Source organism: Dermochelys coriacea, chromosome 9, assembly GCF_009764565.3.
Source record: "Dermochelys coriacea isolate rDerCor1 chromosome 9, rDerCor1.pri.v4, whole genome shotgun sequence".
Taxonomy (NCBI): domain Eukaryota; kingdom Metazoa; phylum Chordata; order Testudines; family Dermochelyidae; genus Dermochelys; species Dermochelys coriacea.
Genome location: NC_050076.1, coordinates 63,813,519 through 63,835,782, shown reverse-complemented (window position 1 = coordinate 63,835,782; position 22,264 = coordinate 63,813,519). Strand labels below are relative to the sequence as shown.

General features: G+C 47.4%; 1 protein-coding gene across 3 annotated transcripts in view; it reads right to left on the bottom strand.

The window, feature by feature from the left end:
- LOC119861230 (H(+)/Cl(-) exchange transporter 5) overlaps positions 1-4,735 on the bottom strand; it is an 87,718-nt gene extending 82,983 nt beyond the window's left edge. For 2 of the 3 annotated variants that reach the window (XM_038416059.2, XM_038416060.2), the window contains exon 1: positions 4,524-4,735. The gene's annotated coding sequence lies outside the window, so the exon portion shown is untranslated. The remainder of the gene's footprint in view (positions 1-4,523) is intronic. The other variant, XM_043492170.1, reaches the window with a different exon arrangement.
- Positions 4,736-22,264: the final 17,529 nt, after the last annotated feature.

The window sequence follows — 22,264 nt, the reverse complement described above, 5'->3', positions numbered from 1 at the left end:
AGCTGCTTGTCCTGGTACTCAGTGAATGCTATGAGGCTATGTTTTTCCCTTAAACTCTTTGGTCACCATTTTTCCCCATGTAGGGCAGTGAAGATTCTGACACTGAAACCACAGTTCTGGAGGTGATTGATTTTATTTTAGGAAAAATAAGCAAGAATAATCAGTGTATATTCGCTGGGAGAGGGGGAAAAAAATCACTGCTATTCAGGTTTATGGTCCAAACCTAACAATCAGTTTATATTTTGAAAACTATTTCATCATGTAGAGGTACTGACACTTAACACTGAGATTAAGAGTCAGGCTACACAATCGGGTAATTCCTGTGGGGGGGGGGGGTATGCACTGCAAGGGTGTGAATTCTAAAGCATACTGACATGTTGCCTGTTAGTTATTAAATGTCTAGTTGGCAGCCGGTATCAAGCGGAGAGCCCCAAGGGTCGGTCCTGGGGCCGGTTTTGTTCAATATCTTCATTAATGATCTGGAGGATGGAGTAGATTGCACCCTCAGCAAGTTTGCAGATGACACTAAACTGGAAGGAGTGGTAAATACGCTGAAGGGTAGCGATAGGATACAGAGGGACCTAGATAAATTAGAGGATTGGGCCAAAAGAAATCTGATGAAGTTCAACAAGGACAGGTGCAGAGTCCTGCACTTAGGATGGAAGAATCCCATGCACTGCTACAGACTAGGGACCGAATGGCTAGACAGCAGTTCTGCAGAAAAGGACCTAGGGGTTACAGTGGACAATAAGCTGGATACGAGTTAACAGTGTGCCCTTGCTGCCAAGAAGGCTAACAGCATTTTGGGCTGTATAAATAGGGGCATTGCCAGCAGATCGAGGGACGTGATCATTCCCCTCTATTTGACATTGGTGAGGCCTCATTTGGAGTACTGTGTCCAGTTTTGGGCCCCATACTACAAGGAGGAGGTGGAAAAATTGGAAAGCGTCCAGCAAAGGGCAACAAAAATTATTAGGGTACTAGAGCGCATGACTTTTGAGGAGAGACTGAGGGAACTGGGATTGTTTAGTCTGCGGAAGAGAAGACTGAGGGGGGATTTGATAGCTGCTTTCAACTACCTGAAAGGGGGTTCCAAAGAGGATGGATCTAGACTGTTCTCAGTGGCAGCAGATGACAGAACAAGGACTAATGGTCTCAAGTTGCAGTGGGGGAGGTTTAGCTTGAATATTAGGAAAAACTTTCACTAGGAGGGTGGTGAAGCACTGGAATGTGTTACCTAGGGAGGTGGTGGAATCTCCTTCCTTAGAGGTTTTCAAGGTCAGGCTTGACAAAGCCCTGGTTGGGATGATTTAGTTGGGGACTGGTCCTGCTTTGAGCAGGGGGTTGGACTAGAAGACCTCCTGAGGTCCCTTCCAATCCTGATGTTCTATGATTCTAATTGGTCCACATAGACCTTTCTGGTGTGCACTAAAGGTTCCAGAGTGCACTTTCACAGAGCACAGGATTCAGAGTAGCAGCCGTGTTAGTCTGTATTTGCAAAAAAGAAAAGGAGTACTTGTGGCACCTTAGAGACTAACAAATTTCTTTGAGCATAAGCTTTCGTGAGCTACAGCTCAGTTCATCGGATGCATTTCAAACAGCGCTATGTGAAAGTGCACTAGGCAACCCATAATGCACACCAGAAAGGTCTATTAATTGGTCTATGTAAAAAGGTTAGTGGGCTTTAAAAATCATACCCCAAAGCACGCACACCCCAATCATGTAGATAAACCCTAAGTGGGTGATATTTGCCAGGCTTCCAATTGAAATTTAAAATGTGGAGACTATAGAAAAGTCAACTTGTAATAAATTAAAACGGTTCATATTTCAACAGGGCAAAAAATATCCTGTTTGTTAGTTCCAATTGTGGTAAAGCGCATAAAACAAGTGTGAAATGTTGATATCAAGCAGTCTGAATTATCAGAGGACAAGAGGTTTTTAAACTTATAGAATACAACATATACTTATTCAAAGTTCCATAACAGACTCCTGTTGATTGACCAATTTTTAACAAAACTTCCTATGGGAAAAGACTGAATATGAGAACTTGCATACAGAAGGTGACCTGTCCCAAAGAGGGGTGTATGTGTTTAAAAAAATCTTTTAAGGGAAGCTCTGTCAAAACTTTAACTGATGAGTCAACATATTATTGTTTAGTTTAAACTTACCTCTTCACTCCATTATGTAGGATGAAGTCTTTATTTGACTTAACTCCCTAAATAAAGCCTGGCTTAGAAACAGCTTCGCTACCTAAAGTTCTACAATAACTTCATGTACTTGTCTGGGAGTGAAGGAAAGGAAATATTCAATTTTCACACAACTTATTGTGATGCCAATACTTAGACAAGAAGCTAAAAGGAGAAAGTTTTAAATCCTTTCTTGCTACACTCTATCATCCCACAGCCCAGGAGAGGCAAATGGTGAAATATTTAACTGCAAAGGAAAAGTGTGACCTAGAAACTCATTTGTAAACCCATGAAGGGTTTAACCACTCAAATTGCATTTTCATAGCAATAAGAGTACATTCTGCTGCCAGCATACACAAACCTAAAGTCTTTATGATATCCCTTAACTAAGTCACTTCAGTTTCCTCTGCTAATGCCACCTCTGCAGAAGACTTACACACTCTTCGGGGTGCAGAAAAATAAGGAAATTGGATTGCTTTAAAAAGAAGCATCAATTGAAAGGCTGTTTTCAATGTTTCATACAAAACCCAGGGTCTCTTGCTGTATTGCTATCTTTGTTCTAAGCACCAAGGAATATGGTAGTCTTCTCTACCACTGCCTCTCGGTTACCTAATTACACTGACTGGTTGTTTTATTTTCCCGAAGTTAAAGATGCATAGATGAATGTAACTTGTGTCTAAGTTACAAATTCATTACATTGTTTTGAAAGAAACATGGTTAAACAAGCTATTGTTAAACATCACTGCATCTTCATTATATTTATAAACTAATTTACATTCAGTGTAAACTAGTAACCTTTGCTCACCATACAAGCAAATCTACCTTGTCAAAATGAGAACAAAAAATGTGGCTACACATTTAGCTCTCCATAAATCTTAATTGAATCTCAACACACTGTACTTCAAACTCACTCCGGATCCAATACCACAGTGCTTAAAGTATAACTCCACTTAAATTCCATGAAGAAAAGTAGTACTTGTGGCACCTTAGAGACTAACAAATTTATTTGAGCATAAGCTTTCATGAGCTACAGCTCACTTCATTGGATGCATTCAGTGGAAACAGCGATGAAGTGAGCTGTAGCTCACAAAAGCTTATGCTCAAATAAATTTGTTAGTCTTGTGGTGCAACAAGTACTCCTTTTCTTTTTGCGAATACAGACTAACATGGCTGCGACTCTGTAACCTTAAATTCCATGAACGATTTGCCAGAGGCTATAAGAGCTGTCCTACGATATAGGTCTAGACATATGTTAAATGAAAGGTACTATATTACACCTTGAGACAAATGAAAAAGGGTTTCATAAATGACCTTTTTGCCGCTTTGCTCAACTCCTGACCAAGGAACTTGGGAACCTATCACAAGACCCCATAGTCCCATTTACAGCTAAAACTTTCCATCCTAGAAGCAGTTACTCGGTTCCTGTAAGAATTCTCACAAGAGCCACACCTTTTCTGACGCACTATATGGAGTCTGAACTATAAATGCAAAATGTTCTCTATGCCCAGGCAAAGCAGAAAGCTGCTGCAGGTCTTATATTTTTTAAGAGGACTTCAAAGTATGTATAAAGCAAATGGGCCCCAAACTTTTCAGTGATGGGGACCACTGTAAGGGATTGCCACTAGGATTGTGAATAAGCAGGTCGCTGGTCCGCAAAACAACCTACTTGCCCATATGTGATCCCATAACAACCCTGTGGCAACTACAACGGCTGCTTACGCTGGAAAAGAACATTAGGCGAGTGATGCATCCACAGCTGTTTATCGACAGCCTTTCATGAACAGCCAGCACCATGTGACAAGACAATTTCCAGCAGGCCACTCTGGTTTTGCCCCCAAGCACCCCACCTGCAGCAGCCTAAGCCACCCCCCTGCACAAAGCACCACTGAAGATCCCAGTGCAGTTCTGGGACACATCTGAAAGGACGCGATACCAGGTGATCGACCTGGGCCGCTGACCCGGGACAGGGGCTCGCTGCCGAGACAGCGTCTGCGGAGGGATTTGGCTGCCTTCAAGATAACGCGCAGCTAGAAGAGCCTACCGCCGCCTAACCTGACCAGCACACGCCTGGACCCTGCTGCCCGCTGCTTGGGAGAAGGGAACCTGCCGCGCCGACACGGCCACTGAAGAGGCGGCACTGGCCGGGGGGGGGGAGGGGTCTCCAACACCCCACCCCGCAAACGCCGGCCCCGGGGCCCCTCCAGCTTCCCCGCACCCCCCAAACGCCGGCCCCTCCCCCTCCTTTCCGCAATGCCCAGCACCCTGCCGGGGCCAGCGGCCGGTTGCGGGGGGGTCTCCCGGGGGCTGCTCGCAGGCCGGGAGCAGCGGGGCGCTCACCTCTCGGGGGACCGGGGCGGCCCCGGGAAGGCGTGTCTCAGCGGGCCGCGCGGCTCCCCGCAGCGCTGTTCCTGCGGGCGGGAGACTCCATTCGCGGCGGGGGTGGGAAGCGGCTCAAGTGACCGTCGCGGGCGCTTCCATCCCGGGCGCCGCCACCCGCCTCCCCTTCTGAGGAAGCCAGCGCGCTACCGCCAGCTCCTGGGTAGGGAAGGGAGGCGCGCTGGCGCAGCAGCCGTGCGCCCCGTGAAGCCGCTGTGCCGCCATCTTTGGTGTTGGCAGGGGAGGCGCCACGCTCAGGCACCTTCTGCCGCCTGCCCGGTGCATAGCAGAGAAATCGGCGTTTGATCCCTCATCCCAGCCTCTCCTCAGTCATGGGGCAGGAGTTTGTGGGTGTTATGGCCCCCGGCAAAGGGGGGGTAATTGTACTGGGGCCCGAACTCAGGGTGCTCCCCAAACATAAGGTGTGTGTAAATAAAGTGAAATGGCGGGGGGAGCAGCTTACCTGAGCTCTCAGGGTCCCCACTGTCTCTCATCAGGCCTAGCACAGGGCGGGATGGGTGGAAGCCACACCTTTGCCAAATTTCACAGCTGGATTCTAGCTTTATAAAGAGCCAAATCCAGATCCCCCCCACCCCCGCCCCCCAGCATCTGCACTCTGCTGATGTAGCATGGATCCGTCTCCAGGTTAAATGAGACACTGTACAGCTCGCCCACAGTCCCACTTGTCCACATAGCCCCAGCCTCACCCTGCACTGGAATGGTTAAAAATCAGACGCTCTGCCAGAGGTAGAGACCATACACCCAGGGATGCCGCAACAATTTGTAGAGTGGGGGTTCTGAGAGCCAATGAACCAAACTATAAACTATGTACCCTGTATATAATGAAAATTACTTCAAGCAGAGGGTGCGGCAGCACCCCAGCACCACTAGTTCCAGCACCTATGCATTCACCCCAGTTTCCAGAGAAGTCCCACTGTCTCCAGAGCTTCTTCCCAGACACCTGACCTCTCTGAGAGTTTCTTTACATCACTCAGAGTGCTCTGGCATTGTAATAACTACTCATCAGGCCTCTGAGATTCACTGCCACCCATCCTCCTTTGCATACTTGGTGCACTGCCGTGCCATGCTCATTACACAGTGAGCAGATGTGCCAGACCAACACCTGTCACAACTTGTCAGGCAACTACAGTGTAGTATAAAAACAATGTGCAGATAACTCAGGCCTGGTCTACACTTAAAACTTAGATCAACCTAGCTACATCACTCAAGGCTGTGAAAAATTTCATACTCCGTGCAACAGTAGTTAGGTAGACCTAAGCCCCACTGCAGATATTACTGTCCCTGGCAGCAAGCTCTTGGGGACAGGGACTGTCTAGTACTACATGTGTGCAAGCGCCCAGCACAATGAGGCCCTGATCTCAGCGGAGGCCTCTAGGTGTCACTATAATAATATAAATTTGCACATATTCTCACAGTTCCCATCCTATGCCTTCTCTGTGGACCCTCTATCTGGGCTTCCTTTGCCCAGCTAGAAGCAACTTATGGCTCTGGCCTGCATGCTTAGGTGCCCTGACTACAGCTGGGCAAATAACAGATTTTTTGCGTTACTAGCGATTCCAAAAATTTGGGGGGTGGGGAAATGGATCAAACTTGAAAACCATCTTTTTCAAAGTATTTGGCATATCAAAAAGCTAAAAAATTTGCTTGGGGTGAAAGAAAACATTTCATTTCCATTCTCAGCATGTCTTCATATTACAAAGAATAAAAGTAAAGGAAATTTTGCAACCAAAAGTCATCTCAAATAAAAAAATCAAAACATTGCATTTTGAAAGTGTCAAAATGAAACACTGATTTCTTGGAGCTTTTTGGTATGAGGAGCTTTTTTTAATGTTTAAATGAAATAATTTGGTGAAATTGACCCAGATTTGCTAAATGTTTCAGTGGCACCAAAGATGCTATTTTCACTCGAGAAAAGTTACAGAGCAAAAATTTTGTCAGGCTCTACTTGCGTCCACCTGTCTAGTGCCTTATTCACTAGATCACACTGCTTAGTTTGGGCCAGAAAATTTAAATGGAAGAAGGATGATCTTATGTTTAAGGCACAGGCCTAGGAGTCATGAAAGCTAGATTCCATCCCTAACTCTGGCTTGCTATAAGAATGTGGGTAGCCACTCTGTGCCTCAGTTTCCCAATCTGTTAAATGGGGATTATAATACCCAAGAGGGAGTGGGAGTAAATTCATTAAGGCATGTACCGTGTTTTGAGATGCCTGTAGGAAAGATGCTAGAGAAGAGCAAAATATTGGTATACATATTAAAATTTATATACTGATCCAATGGAAGGTTCCAAATGGTCTTGTTTGTCCCCTAGAATAGAACAGAATTACCTTTCATATTTCTAACATCTAAAGCATTTGCCAGATGTGAAATACTTCAAGTACTGGGACTGTTCACAGAGTGATCAGCCATTGTGCACTCTGCATCGGGTGTTGCCTTTTGAAGATTTGTCCTGGCAGACCAAACATGTTCTTGGAATAGCAGGAGATGCATCAGGTTAGGACTGAGGTGCACTGGCAGAGCTGTGGGTCAGGGGAGAAGCTCAGGGCTGGATAGCAGGGTGGACTACAGTTTGAGTTTGAGGGGTATCAGGAGAACAGTGTGTGGGGAACCCCAAGCTGGAATAGCAGAGGACGGTTGCAGAATGCAATGGAGGGAAACTGGCAGAACGGTGCATGGTGACTTGCAAAGAGCATACCTGTTTCTTTCCAATGCTGTTTCTCCATTTTGTGAGCACATTGGGAGGCAGAAGAGAGGATCAAAGAAAAAAAATATTGTAAAGAAAAGAGGAGGGAAATATAATAATCTTCTGGGTCAGGTTTTTAGGACTCCTAACATCACTGAATGTGGATTTGGGCAAGAATTACTATACTGTCTGAGAATAAGCAGGCAACTTAGAGCAACCAGACACTGGAGTGTCTGACAATAGAAGACTTTAAAACTAGAACCCTGATTTGGACAGATGTGTTTGATTAAATAATGTGGCAGCACATATAAGCTACACAGATTTTCTCTTTAACTCAATGACACTGAATGTAGAGAGGCTATTGGAATTGAATGGATAGTTATCAATACAGTGAGGTAAAGGCAACAAAGAGGGTTAGGCAGAGTCTAATGTGTAAAAAGAAAAGGAGTACTTGTGGCACCTTAGAGACTAACAAATTTATTTGAGCATAAGCTTTCGTGAGCTACAGCTCACTCTAATATGTAATTAACTTCAGCTTTCACAGGACCAGATTGTCAGAAAATTTGGTGTTATGTATTCAAGGTCACACGCACACACACACACATCCCCACAGTAGCAGGACTGTACTATAATTCGCATAGTAACATTTAGCCACTAGAGGGTGACTCCACACTTGGTTGAATAGCTTTGACATTTTTTGTCTCTGTGTTGATGAAACATGGTGATCAACTGCGATGGCGAGTTCCTCTTTCCAGCAGGAACTGAATGGAAGCTCCCAGCCGCCTGGTCTACACAGGCCTTGTTTGAATGAGCTGCAGTTATAGGACTTCATACTGGAAGCAACAGAAGCAGGTGGATTTCTCTTCATTTCCTCTGATTTCGGGAAATTTCTCTCCAGTTCCTCAGCTTCTCCAGGTCAGTGGCTGGGGAGGTGGGTTTCCAAGCATCACAGTGCATTCTCCAGCCTCCATGACTTTCTCCAATATCCTCTTCCCATCTGTGTTGCTGGTGTTCTTTTCCTTATAATTATTAAGTTAGTCTCAGTGACTGGAATGCCATGAAGCAGTAGCCCTCCCAGGTGCTTTCTGCAGGACCCTTAGATCCAGGGCCTTGTGGACTATGAAGCAAGCTGGATCTAAATTCTGTAGCAAGCCCTGTGATTTCTCTAGCACAACAGACTGGAAATCCTGCAGGAGCTTTACAGAAGCAAGTGAAGGTTTGTATGGAGAGGGCAATCATAGAATCATAGAATATCAGGGTTGGAAGGGACCTCAGGAGGTCATCTAGTCCAACCCCTGCTCAAAACAGGACTAATCCCCAATTTTTACCCCAGATCTCTAAATAGCCCCCTCAAGGATTGAACTCACAACCTGGGTTTAGCAGGCCAATGCTCAAACCGCTGAACTATCCCTCCCCCAATAAATAAATCCACAAGCAGTACAGTAGCTCCTGTGCTGGTTTGATTGCTATTAAATTTCCCTGTATTTGTACGCTTATGCCCAAATAAATTTGTTAGTCTCTAAAGTGCCACAAGTACTCCTTTTCTTTTTGCGAATACAGACTAACACGGCTCCTACTCTGAAACCTCTCTCTGGAGCTGTCTGGTGAGCAACACTGCTTTCAACACAAGATCTGGTTTGCTGCAGTCGAGGCTTGGACAGTTTCCCTTTTATTGGAGCAAGCACTTGTCTGAACTTACAGCTTGTCCCCAAAAAGAAAAAGAGTACTTGTGGCACCTTAGAGACTAACAAATTTATTTGAGCATAAGCTTTCGTGAGCTACAGCTCACTTCATCGGATGCATTCCTTGTCCCCAGAGAGAGATCAGAGGAAAATACCTTTAAACTCTGGCTGCCTACCAGCTGCAGAGGTCACATCATGTTGTATAACTAAGCAGCAGTGGTAAAGGACAGTCAAAAAAGAGACTCTGTATATAGGTCATCAAGGGGCTCAGTCTTTATCCTCCCCCCTCAGTGATTCCAGAGGAAATCAGCTTTGTTTACAAGTCAAAGAGTTTTTTCTTACTCTTCCTGGGGACTGAAAATCCAGTGGGTTCTGTCCTTTACAGCATCAGTCATAATAAAAATCAGCAATTAGAATTCAGTCAGCTGACGAACCATGAGCTAGGGATGTAAAATGTTAACAGGTTAACCCGCCTTAACTGTTAAACCCCCAGGCCGGCTGGCCGGCCCCGCACCAGCCAGAGCAATCCCAGCCAGAGCGGCCCCAGCAACTGCCGTCCAGATCAGCCCCAGCCGGTTAACCGTTTAAACAAAATATTTTTTAATAATTTAAATGGTTAACTTTTGAAACAGTATTTACATCCCTAGCATGAACTGGAAAAAAATTTTCTCTTAAAGCTGTGTTGCTCCCTACAGGGATAACTTGTGTGTGCATGGTGCCGTGGTTGTGTGTGTTGACTGGGGCAGAATTGGGTCAGGGCACCTATCTTATCTGCTGCTTTCTTTTCTCTCTGTGCAATCAGACCCAGCTTGCTGCAGTCTTTTTGGAGACCCGCATTGGTCCCCGGGTCACCTCAATAGCATAATTGCTCCTGCGAGGGAATGACATGCTGGTCCTAGGGTTCAACAGTTTCTGCTCCAATGCCATGTGACTTTGAAAAGCCCCAAGATTCAGAATGTAAGGGTCTTAACCTTCTGCTCATTACCATAGCATCTGAGCACCTTTCATGTATGATAAATAGCAATAAGTCCCTAGTGGATTTCATGGAGTCTCTGGCTCTGTTTTCTTTTCAGGGTCAAAACTCTGCTTGGGCTAGGGTTTAGGTGGTTAGGATTTAGGGGCAGAAGGGGGTGTCAGTGCTGTGGAAAGGCCTTTTCAAAGAGGAGAGTTTTGCAACATTTACTAAATATAGTCACAATCTGGAATTGCCTCTTCTCCCCTGGAAGTTCATTCCCTAGCTGGATCCTCCTGAATGGGGAGGAGTGGTGAATGGTGAGTGTCAGGAAATAAACACCTGTTCTTCACTTCCACTCCAGAACACTCTTCTTAGAAACAGCCAGCCTGATACCAACTTGCTGGTTTCCAGTGCACATTACTTGCATTCCCCCCTGCATGATCTTGGGCTGCCATGTAATAATGCAGCAGAGTGTACAACCCCCTGTTCTGATCTCTCTCTGTTGAGCTGGTTCCACTTCTGGTGTGAATTCCCCCCAGATAGATGCTATGTACTAATGCAGACATTCCTGCAAAACTGATTGACAGTGAATCTGTGTGGGCAAGAGATGCCGGACTGATAACCCTGGCAGACTGATGGGGGTGAGTCATCTCCACAACAGCTACCCCCTAGACAACAGCAAGGCATGCTCAGCCCTGAGCTAGAAGGACCATGCTTAAGAGGGAGAGAGGACTCAGTAGCCACCATAACCCATTCAGCCCTTAGCCTGTGTGCTGCTATCAATGACACTCAGCTGGAAAGGTGATGTTTGTAATGGGGACACCTATCCACCAGGAAATAGACAGACACGCACACTACAGAGACTGCCAGGCAGTCAGCTGGTAACAACTGGGCCTACTAAACTGAGCTGGGTTTGATCTGGTGCCCTAAGGGTGAAAGATTTAGGGTTGCATCTGTCCAGGTTTTACCCTGATAGTCTGGTTTTTGGCTTCTCATAGAATCATAGAATATCAGGGTTGAAAGGGACCTCAGAAGGTCATCTAGTCCAACCCCCTACTCAAAGCAGGACCAATCCACAACTAAATCATCACAGCCAGGGCTTTGTCAAGCCTAACCTTAAAAACTTCGAAGGAAGGAGATTCCACCACCTCCCTAGGTAACGCATTCCAGTGTTTCACCACCCTCCTAGTGAAAAAGTTTTTCCTAATATCCAACCTAAACCTCCCTCACTGCAACTTGAGACCATTAGTCCTTGTTCCATCATCTGCTACCACTGAGAACCGTCTAGATCCATCCTCTCTGGAACCCCCTTTCAGGTAGTTGAAAGCAGCTATCAAATCCCCCCTCAGTCTTCTCTTCCGCAGACTAAACAATCCCAGTTCCCTCAGCCTCTCCTCATAAGTCATGTGTTCCAGTCCCCTAATCATTTTTGTTGCCCTCCGCTGGACGCTTTCCAATTTTTCCACATCCTTCTTGTAGTGTGGGGCCCAAAACTGGACACAGTACTCCAGATGAGGAACGATCACGTCCCTCGATCTGCTGGCAATGCCCCTACTTATACATCCCAAAATGCCATTGCCTTCTTGGCAACAAGGGCACACTGTTGATGTATATCCAGCTTATTGTCCACTGTAACCCCTAGGTCCTTTTCTGCAGAACTGCTGCCTAGCCATTCGGTCCCTAGTCTGTAGCAGTGCATGGGATTCTTCCATCCTAAGTGTAGGACTCTGCACTTGTCCTTGTTGAACCTCATCAGATTTCTTTTGGCCCAATCCTCTAATTTGTCTAGGACTGTCTGTATCCTATCCCTACCCTCCAGCGTATCTACCTCTCCTCCCAGTTTAGTGTCATCTGCAAACTTGCTGAGGGTGCAATCCACACCATTCTCCAGATCATTTATGAAGATATTGAACAAAACCAGCCCAAGGACCGACCCTTGGGGCACTCCACTTGATACTGGCTGCCAACTAGACATGGAGCCATTGATCACTACCCATTGAGCCCGACAATCTATCCAGCTTTCTATCCACCTTATAGTCCATTCATCCAGCCATTACTTCTTTAACTTGCTGGCAAGAATACTGTGGGAGACGTGTCAAAAGCTTTGCTAAAGTCAAGGAACAACACATCCACTGTTTTCCCCTCATCCACAGAGCCAGTTATCTCGTCATAGAAGGCAATTAGATTAGTCAGGCATGACTTGCCCTTGGTGAATCCATGCTGACTGTTCCTGATCACTTTCCTCTCCTCTAAGTGCTTCAGAATTGATTCCTTGAGGACCTGCGCCATGATTTTTCCAGGGACTGAGGTGAGGCTGACTGGCCTATAGTTCCCAGGATCCTCCTTCTTCCCCTTTTTAAAGATGGGCACTACATTAGCCTTTTTCCAGTCATCCAGGACTTCCCCCAGTCGCCATGAGTTTTCAAAGATCATGGCCAATGGTTCTGCAATCACATCCGCCAACTCCTTTAGCACTCTCGAATGCAGCGCATCCGGCCCCATGGACTTGTGCTTGTCCAGCTTTTCTAAATAGTCCCGAACCATTTCTTTCTCCACAGAGGGCTGGTCACCTCCTCCCCGTGCTGTGCTGCCCAATGCAGTAGTCTGGGAGCTGACCTTGTTCATGAAGACAGAGGCAAAAAAAGCATTGAGTACATTAGCTTTTTCCACATCCTCTGTCACTAGGTTGCCTCCCTCATTCAGTAAGGGGCCCACACTTTACGTGACTTTCTTCTTGTTGCTAACATACCTGAAGAAACCCTTCTTGTTACTCTTAACATCGCTTGCTAGCTGCAATTCCAGGTGTGATTTGGCCTTCCTGATTTCACTCCTGCGTGCCTGAGCAATATTTTTATACTCTTCCCTGGTCATTTGTTCAATCTTCCACTTCTTGTAAGCTTCTTTTTTGTGTTTAAGATCAGCAAGGATTTCACTGTTAAGCCAAGCTGGTCGCCTGCCATATTTGCTGTTCTTTTTACACATCGGGATAGTTTGTCCCTGTAACCTCAATAAGGATTCTTTAAAATACAGCCAACTCTCCTGGACTCCTTTCCCCCTCATGTTATTCTCCCAGGGGATCCTGCCCATCAGTTCCCTGAGGGAGTCAAAGTCTGCTTTTCTGAAGTCCAGGGTCCGTATTCTGCTGCTCTCCTTTCTTCCCTGTGTCAGGATCCTGAACTCGACCATCTCATGGTCACTGCCTCCCAGGTTCCCATCCACTTTTGCTTCCTCTACTAATTCTTCCCGGTTTGTGAGCAGCAGGTCAAGAAGAGCTCTGCCCCTAGTTGGTTCCTCCAGCACTTGCTGGAAATTTTCCCCTACACTTTCCAAAAACTTTCTGGATTGTCTGTGCACCGCTGTATTGCTCTCCCAGCAGATATAAGGGTGAAAGAAGTCTCTCATGAGAACCAGGGCCTGTGATCTAGTAACTTCTGTGAGTTGCCTTAAGAAAGCCTTGTCCTCCTCATCCCCTTAGTCTGGTGGTCTATAGCAGACTCCCACCACAACATCACCCTTGTTGCTCACACTTCTAAACTTAATCCAGAGACTCTCAGGTTTTTCCTGCAGTTTCATTCTTGAGCTCTGAGCAGTCATACTGCTCCCTTACATATAATGCAACTCCCCCACTTTTTCTGCCCTGCCTGTCCTTCCTGATCAGTTTATATCCATCCATGACAGTACTCCAGTCATGTGAGTTATCCCACCAAGTCTCTGTTATTCCAATCACATCATAATTCCTTGACTGTGCCAGGACTTCCAGTTCTCCCTGCTTGTTTCCCAGGCTCCTTGCATTTGTGTATAGGCACTTGAGATAACTCGCTGATCGTCCCTCTTTCTCAGTATGATGCAGGAGCCCTGCCCTCTCGCGCGTTTCTGCTCGTGCTTTCTCCCAGTATCCCACTTCCCCACTTACCTCAGGGCTTTGGTCTCCTTCCCCCGGTGAACCTAGTTTAAAGCCCTCCTCACTAGATTAGCCAGCCTGCTTGCGAAGATGCTCTTCCCTCTCTTCGTTAGGTGGAGCCCGTCTCTGCCTAGCACTCCCGCTTCTTGGAGCACCATCCCATGGTCAAAGAATCCAAAGCCTTCTCTCCGACACTACCTGCATAGCCATTCATTGACTTCCACGTTTCGACGGTCTCTACCCAGGCCTTTTCCTTCCACGGGGAGGATGGACGAGAAGACCACTTGCACCTCAAACTCCTTTATCCTTCTTCCCAGAGCCACGTAGTCTGCAGTGATCCGCTCAAGGTCATTCTTGGCAGCATCATTGGTGCCCATGTAGAGAAGCAGGAAGGGGTAGCGATCCGAGGGCTTGATGAGTCTTGGCATCTCTCCGTCACATCGTAAATCCTGGCAATCGTAGCTCCTGGCAAGCAGCAGACTTCTCGGTTTTCCCGGTCAGGGCGGCAGATAGATGACTCAGTCCCCCTGAGGGGAGAGTCCCCGACCACCACCACCCATTTCCTTCTCTTGGGAGTGGTGGTCGTGGAACCCCCAACCCTAGGACAGTGCATCTCATGCCTTCCAATCGGCGGAGTCTCCTTCTGTTCCCTTCCCTCAGATGTATCATCTAGTCCACTCTCCGCATTAGTACCTGTGCAAAGAACATGAAAACGGTTACTTACCTGTATCTGCGTTGCTGATACATGGATGCTCCCCTTTCTTCTTCTGGAGGTCACATGCTGCCAAATTTCTTCACCATCCTCCTGTCCCCGCAGTGCAGCCTGCTCTGAATCTTCAGAACGTTGTCTGTACAAGCATATCCCGACATCTGTCCAGGAAATCTTCAGTTTCTGTTATGCAACGCAGGGTCAATACCTGTTGCTCCAGACCTTGAACCTTCTCTTCCAATATGGAGACCAGCTTGCTCTTTGTACGGACAAAGTTGCTTCTGTCCTGTGGAAGAAAGACAAACATGGCACATTCAATGCAGGTCACAACAGATCACAACTCCCCATCCATATTACCTTCCTTCTACGAGCTTCCTCAGGAGTTGTAGTAACTACTCAGAGAAGCCGGCAAGATGTAAGCCTCAGTGGACTCTCCCCGAGCGAACTCCCAGGCAAACTCCCTCTGTTAGCCTCTCTGCTGTTCTCTGCTCAGCTGGTTCGCAACTGACTGGCTTTTTATAACAGTCAGGCCCACTCAAGGCTCACCTGGAACAAAGCACTCCTAATTCACACTTTTCAAACAACCAATCAAGCACATGGTCAAACTGTCCCCACAACAGACACTCAGATACTCACCAACACAGCCTCCTTAATGCAGCCCTTAGCATACCTCCTCTCAGGCAGATCCCAGGCAAACTCCCTCTGTTAGTCTCTCTGCTGTTCGCTGTGTCCAGGTGCCATAGGGTTGCCAGGTGTCTGTTTTTTTACCAGAAAGTCTGGTTGAAAAGGGGACCTGGCAACCCTAAATGGCACCCAAACCAAAAGTCTCATTACCACGGGGTGTGCGGAGGCGTCAGGTCATTAACCCGTATAACCCCTGCCTAGCCAGGGCCGCCTCCTACCTGCAGGCAGGCTCCTTGAGATAATCCAGCAAGTGACAGGAGGAAAGAGGGAGAGGAGTGAGCGACAGGGGGCAGCACCTTGAGGGAAGAGGCAAAGCAGAGGTGGGGCCTCTGAAAAAGAGGCGGAGCAGGGACAGGGCCTTAGGGGTCCAGTTACCAGCAATTAGAAAGGTGGCAACGCTAGAAAGGTTCCATAGCTCTTCCCAAGCCCCGTGCACAACTGGTTTCCATGCCATCTATCCTAGCAGTCCAAGTTTTGTGCTAGCCAGGAATTCCTTTCAAGTTGCACAGGTACCCACCTAGGGACCTGGGAGTATGAGGAATGCTAGGTGAGGAGGCTAACATGAACTGTGCCTGTAACCTTGTACTGTCACAAAAGGGCCATTCTTCTGGCTAGGAAATCCCTGTCTTCAACTCATTAGGGCTAATTCCTGACCTAGAAGGACTGACAACTAACCTCCCTGCAACCCTGCCTGAAACAATAGCTCAGAGATGTAAACTGCCCCAATCACTGGAGTGGAGTGTTAACCCTGAAACCAATGATAATCATTTAAATACTTGTGAGCTATTTGACTGCCAATGATTTTAGCAGAAACATTCAGCTTTTCTGGAATTTGCTGAGAGCTTGGACATGTGAGCAGGGCACCACTTTTTCACACAACACTTAATTTGACTCTGGAGTTTATGGCCACAGGAAATTGTCGAGGCAAAACACTTAGCGAAATTCAAGATGGAATTGAACACTTCTGCACATATAATATGCAAAATTATAATAGTTCTTGCCAACAACAATTTTGGAAGGGATACTAAACCTCATGCTGCGGGGCATAAACCAACCTCTGATAATCAGAGATTAGGAGGTGACCTAATGCAGGGGCAGATGATCCAATATCTACCTGTCATAGCATTCGTACACCTTCTGCTAAAACCTCCAGTGCTGGCCACTGTCAGAGACAGGATACTGGGTTAAATGGGCCACCCTGGTTATTCCCATCTGCCATTATGGTCCCTCCAGGCTGTTGGCAGCTGGCACAAGTTAGAGTAGCCCTCCGGCTTGCCCTGCAGGACCAAAGGCTCAAGAGCACAGAAGGATGGCTTAATGACCCTCCCAAAACGTGGTGCATGCAGCTTGGCTGCAGAAGAGACAGGCATCCCAGGATCTATGGGGGACAAAGAACACCAAGGAATTCACACCCAGGATGAATTTGGCCCAAACAATCAAGCCCTGGGTGAGAATCAGTGGGTCTCTTCTGCTCTGGTTTCCATTTCAGTAACCAAGTGACCCGCAGGCCCATTCGTTTCTTTATTTCCCCTAGTTGTTGTCTCCCCTCAGTGGAAATTCCAGGCGCTTTGTGGGAGGAACATGCAGAGAAGTGAGACACGCTGCAAAGACTTCAGCTGAGATCCTCTTTTGTAACTTCCCGCAGAGCAGCCCTGATGCCACTGACACTCATTACAGGGAAGCAGGTGACTTCTCCCAGGCACAGAACTGTGGGGGCAGAACTGGATTACTTCATAACAATGTGATCCTCAGAAGCTGCTTGGTTAGTTCTGGCCTGAACAACACTTTGGATCCCAGCCCACTTATGAACCATGAGCTTAAGGGACTCAGTGTCAACACCCTCCGTTCAAAACTTACTTTTGTTGCACAGAAATGATTGGCGAGCTGTCGCTGGGGTGAGGGATCTGGATAGTGGGCGGTGGGAGGGGGTTATTTTTCAGATCCATTCTCTCCCCAAAACTGACTTTAACAAGCTTCCTGTCACAAGGCCACTAGCCCTTTAAGAGCCTTGTCCCACCTGGAAGGCCAGGGATCAGTCAATGCTTTTGATTTCAATGGGAGTGAAGCACCTAAATACCTTTGAGGACCTAGGCCCTGGTTTTTAGATGAAAGGCCAAAAAGCAGCCCCATTGAGACAGGCCTTCAGGAGCCCCTGGGTCCAGGGAAAGGAGCTGTCGTGGTGTCTGAGAAATAAACCCATCCCTGAAGAAAGAGATTGAAGTTCACCCTCCTTTGGGAGCTTTATTTGTTGCACTGGTGGGTGAGTCAGCCCATCAGCTTTCACCAGCTTCACCACTGGAGAAGGAAGAAATAGACATAGTAGTGTCCTGTTGCAGTAGAAGAGGGAGTAGGGATATCACTGGGGAGAAATGAGATGTAAGATGGCATCATGCAGCCTATATCAACATGCCAGCCCTCTGTTCTAAGGGCCTGATCCTGCCATGCGGTGAGCACCCGCAACTCCCATTGTCTCCTATGCCCCTCATATCAGGCCCCACCCTTAAAATGCAATGCTAAAATAAAGTTGCCTTTTGAGAGGTCTTTCCTCTTTTGCCCCAGCAGCTACCGGGGCGGGATTTGCCGTTACCTTGGAGGGTGCAGTGAGCAACGCTGCCCCCCAAACTGGTAGGAAAAATTCCAATGAAACGGTTTTGTTGGAACTGAAAGGTTCTGCAGGGAGGGTTCGATTTTGACAACATTCCTCCAGAAACCAGGCAGGGATCCAGTGGAACCCTGCCTGTCAGGCAGCTTTCAAAAGCTGCCTGATTTCCTGCCAGCTTGCCCGGCTCTTCACCAGTCCTGATTTTCCAGGGTTTGGAGCAAGCCATCTGGAGTGGGCTCTGGACCCCAAGGAAGCTCCACCATGCAGACTGCCACTGAGTCTGGGACCTGTGGGCTGTCCCTCTGATGGAAAATTTTGAATTTCTTCTGAAACCAAGGTCAAAATATCTAAATCCTCCACAAACCAGAAATACCTTTGTCAGCACAGCTCTGTTGCTGACAGCCCACACCCAGCATTCACTTCTGAGATCTGGCAGCTCTACTGAATCCATCCAGCTCCTCTGGAGTCTGCCTAGAATAGACATCCTCAATGGCGCAGCATGTGCTGGGTTTCCTGCAATTGTTTGAGAGACATTTCTATTTGATGGTTTTGAAGTCTTCATCAGGAACACGGAGAGGATCTTCCTAGAATATTGAAGCCAGCGTGGACATGCCAGTAGAGAATGTTACAGGAGGCAGAAAGAAAAGGAGTACTTGTGGCACCTTAGAGACTAACAAATTTATTAGAGCATAAGCTTTCGTGAGCTACAGCTCACTTCATCGGATGCATTTGGTGGAAAAAACAGAGGGGAGATTGATATACACACACAGAGAACATGAAACAATGGTTTTATCATATACACTGTAAGGAGAGTGATCACTTAAGATAAGCCATCACCAGCAGCGGGAGGGGGGGTGGGGGGGGTGGAGGAAAACCTTTCATGGTGACAAGCAAGGTAGGCTATTTCCAGCAGTTAACAAGAATATCTGAGGAACAGTGGGGGGTGGGGTGGGGGGGGAGAAATAACATGGGGAAATAGTTTTACTTTGTGTAATGACTCATCCATTCCCAGTCTCTATTCAAGCCTAAGTTAATTGTATCCAGTTTGCAAATTAATTCCAATTCAGCAGTCTCTCGTTGGAGTCTGTTTTTGAAGTTTTTTTGTTGAAGAATAGCCACTCTCACATCCGTAATCGAGTGACCAGAGAGAGTGAAGTGTTCTCCAACCGGTTTTTGAATGTTATAATTCTTGACGTCTGATTTGTGTCCATTCATTCTTTTACGTAGAGACAGGCAGAGTTTCCTAGCTCAAGACCGTATCACCACCACAACATTCCTGATCTCCAGCGAAAGGCAATATGTCAGAGGTCAGTCCTGGCCTCCACCCACCTCCATAGCAAACAAAATTAGCTTTGCGTTCACCAAAGCCCTGAACAACACATTCACAAGTGGCAGCATGACAAGGCCTTACTTCATCAGACGTAACGCCCTGCTGCTGCCTCAGTTTCCTCACTGTCAGAGCCAAACAAAACCACCACACCTGGTACTTTGTCATTACTCTTCCCCTTCTGGGGACTGATTTACTAACATGCAAAAAGCTTAACTCAATAGACATGTGGCACCTTAGAGACTAAAAAATTTATTATAGCATAAGTTTTCGTGAGTTGTAGCTCATGAAAGCTTATGCTCAAATAAATTTGTTAGTCGCTAAGGTGCCACAAGTACTCCTTTTCTTTTTGCGAATACAGACTAACACGGCTGCTAATCTGAAACCTGTCAATAGACATGCTCAGTCTTCTCCAGGCTCACCAGTCTCCTAATGCCCTCTTAAGGGATTTCCTTCAACCCCTCCTTCCAGGTAGCTCTAGCCTAGCCTTTCCCTCTCGGTGATAAGAAGAGCTTCTGCTTTGGGATAATCTGAATTTGCATCTCCTCTAGGTCTCTCCCCTCTTTACCCTTGAATCAGGTGCAATCTCACTCTCAGATCTAAGCAGATGCATTCTACCAACTCCACCACAAGACTCTCAAGCTAGACCTTCCCTAGTGCTGGATCTCCCCTTTTCTTCTCCTCATATAGGAAGCTCCACCTTGGGGCTACCATCACATGATGCCTGGTCACCTGACCCAATCCCCAACCCAGTCCCAAACCCATCACCTGGGAGGAAGACCTCTAGGCACACGTGAGGATGAGCCCAACTTCCCTTAAAGGGCAAGGCCATGCTGTGACAGGCATCCACTCCCAAAAGCTATCGGGGCAGTGTGAAGATCATCTGAAGCAAACAACCGGCAGTGTGTGTGTGAGCATTAATACCGTTCACCCTTAAACAGGGGGCAGCTCTTTGCCATTTGCTTTTCAGGAACAATAGGCACCCAGAGGAAAAGGCATGGAAATGGACAATGATCAGTGTCAATATTTGTCATGCAATTGTGTTCTGTGTGCATGGTGAGGGGAGCTGGAATTGCTGGGGCTGGCTGGACATTTGCTGCTAATTTGTTTTTTAGATGGAAATGTGTGGAAAGTGCCTGAATGCCCCCCAAAATTTGGATTTCATTGAAAACCCCAAACCTGGCAACCGGAAATTTTTGAAATTTCAGCCAAACATTTTGGATTGTTGGGTTTTCAGTTTTCCAACAAAATGTCCAAAATTTCAATGAAACCACACAAAAAAGTTTCATTTTCATTGAAATTTTCCCTGGGAGAAAAAAACTGCCATTTTCCAAACAGCTCCAGGAATTACACTAGTTCCACCCCTCCCTATTCAGATGAGATATACCTTTCACCAAAGGTCTTATACAGCTACATGTGGGAGCTTTAACAGAAGCTCTGGGTCTCCTTGCCTCATCCCTGTGGTCTGTGGACAGTGAGGCTATACTGAGGATGGGAAGTCAAAGGCAACTTTCTCACTGTGTTTTTCTATCCAAGTACTGGGCATTGTTTTAAGAGAAAAATTCCCCTGGCTCAACATTAAAGATAGAACTAAATCATGTGACGGCAACCTCTGCCTGACTGCCACCCCTTCTGCCTCCTGTGTGCTAGGAAACCGCTTATTGTAAAAGGGAAGCACTGAAATAGCAGGAGACCGGAAGTGTGCGGCTCGATGCTGTTATGCAGAGAGAAGAGCTGCTGTGGATGCTGGAGCGCTGTGCCCATTGATCACGGACCCAGCCCCACGCACGCATAGCAAGCGCTTGGCCTTGTCACACTGATGTCACCGCTTTGCAAACTTGTCAAAAACCCTGCAAATCCCCCCTCCCCCATGGCGTTTGCACTGTAGAACATTCTGCCCAGCTGAGTTGTCCATCCATGGTGCTGGGGGCTCTGCAGCTACTCCCCTCCATTCTGAGCCAAATCTGAGTCAAGAATCTAAATCACTAATCCGCCAGCAGAAGTTGGGACTGATGAAACAGCACCCCGAGCTATAGGCAATGGAGACCCTCGTGTTGCTGCTGGCTAGTATAGGTTGGCATTGCTGATCCAGCCCCCTGTCTGGCCAAAGGAAATTCCCTGTGATTCACGACCTTGATGGGAAGTTTAAGTGTGTGCTGGGGGGGAGGGTAAACTGGAATATTCTCCGTGGAGGACCCTGGAAAAAGAAATAACCAGTCCACTGTGCTCCGCAAGGACACTATTTATGGACAGAAAGTATGGGTGGCATGTGACTCCTCTTTATGCAGGCTGTGGCCCCACCCCAAGGCCCACATTCACACCCATTCAGCCCTCCCCAACTGCCCTTTCCGCTGAGGTTCCCCTCACCTGCCTCTCGTGCCTCTTCCCCCGAGGCCTCCACCCCACCCACCTGCCTGTTGACCGGGCAGCCAGCCGGCCCCTCACTGCTTACACACGCCTCTTCGCCCCCTCCCCAAGACCCCCATGTGGGAAGAGCAGGGACCAGAAGAGGCAAAGCGAGGGCGGGGCCTCTGGGGGAAGAGGACAAGTGGGAGTGGGGCCTTGGGGCGGAGCGTGGGCAGGGCCTTGGCCCCGGCACCCTTTCAGCAGCAGTACACACCAAAGGTAGTGGGCCAGCTGTTTAGGGAGGCTTAGCCTCCCCTGGCCTCTTATACCCACCACCATGACAGAAAGTTCTGATGTATACCTGGGAATGTACAAGAAGAAGTAAAGCAGAGCTGAGTTTGGGTCCAATCTAAGAGGGCGTTGGACAGTCAAGGAAGAGCTCACGTTCATTACCTTCACAGGAGCAGTTCTTCTTCTTTTCTCCTGGATGAGCATGGGAGCCCAAGAACAGGGCAGCAAAGAGGATGTAGAACCTACTGCCTCTTTATTTACCTTACGCTTTCATACGGCACCTATCGCTGTGGTAGTGCAGCGTTAACCTCTCCATCACTGATCTCAGTCCAGCCTAGATCAGCAGAGGACAAAAGCTGTTCCTAGCTCATGGCTGTTCAGTGGCCAATAGAAAATGAGCTGGGGGCCCACTTTGGCTCCCAGCGCACATCATCCAAACAGGCACAGACTGGTCCCTTCAAGGCAGTCTCAGCAGAGAGGCCCAGGGCGGAATGGGAATTGA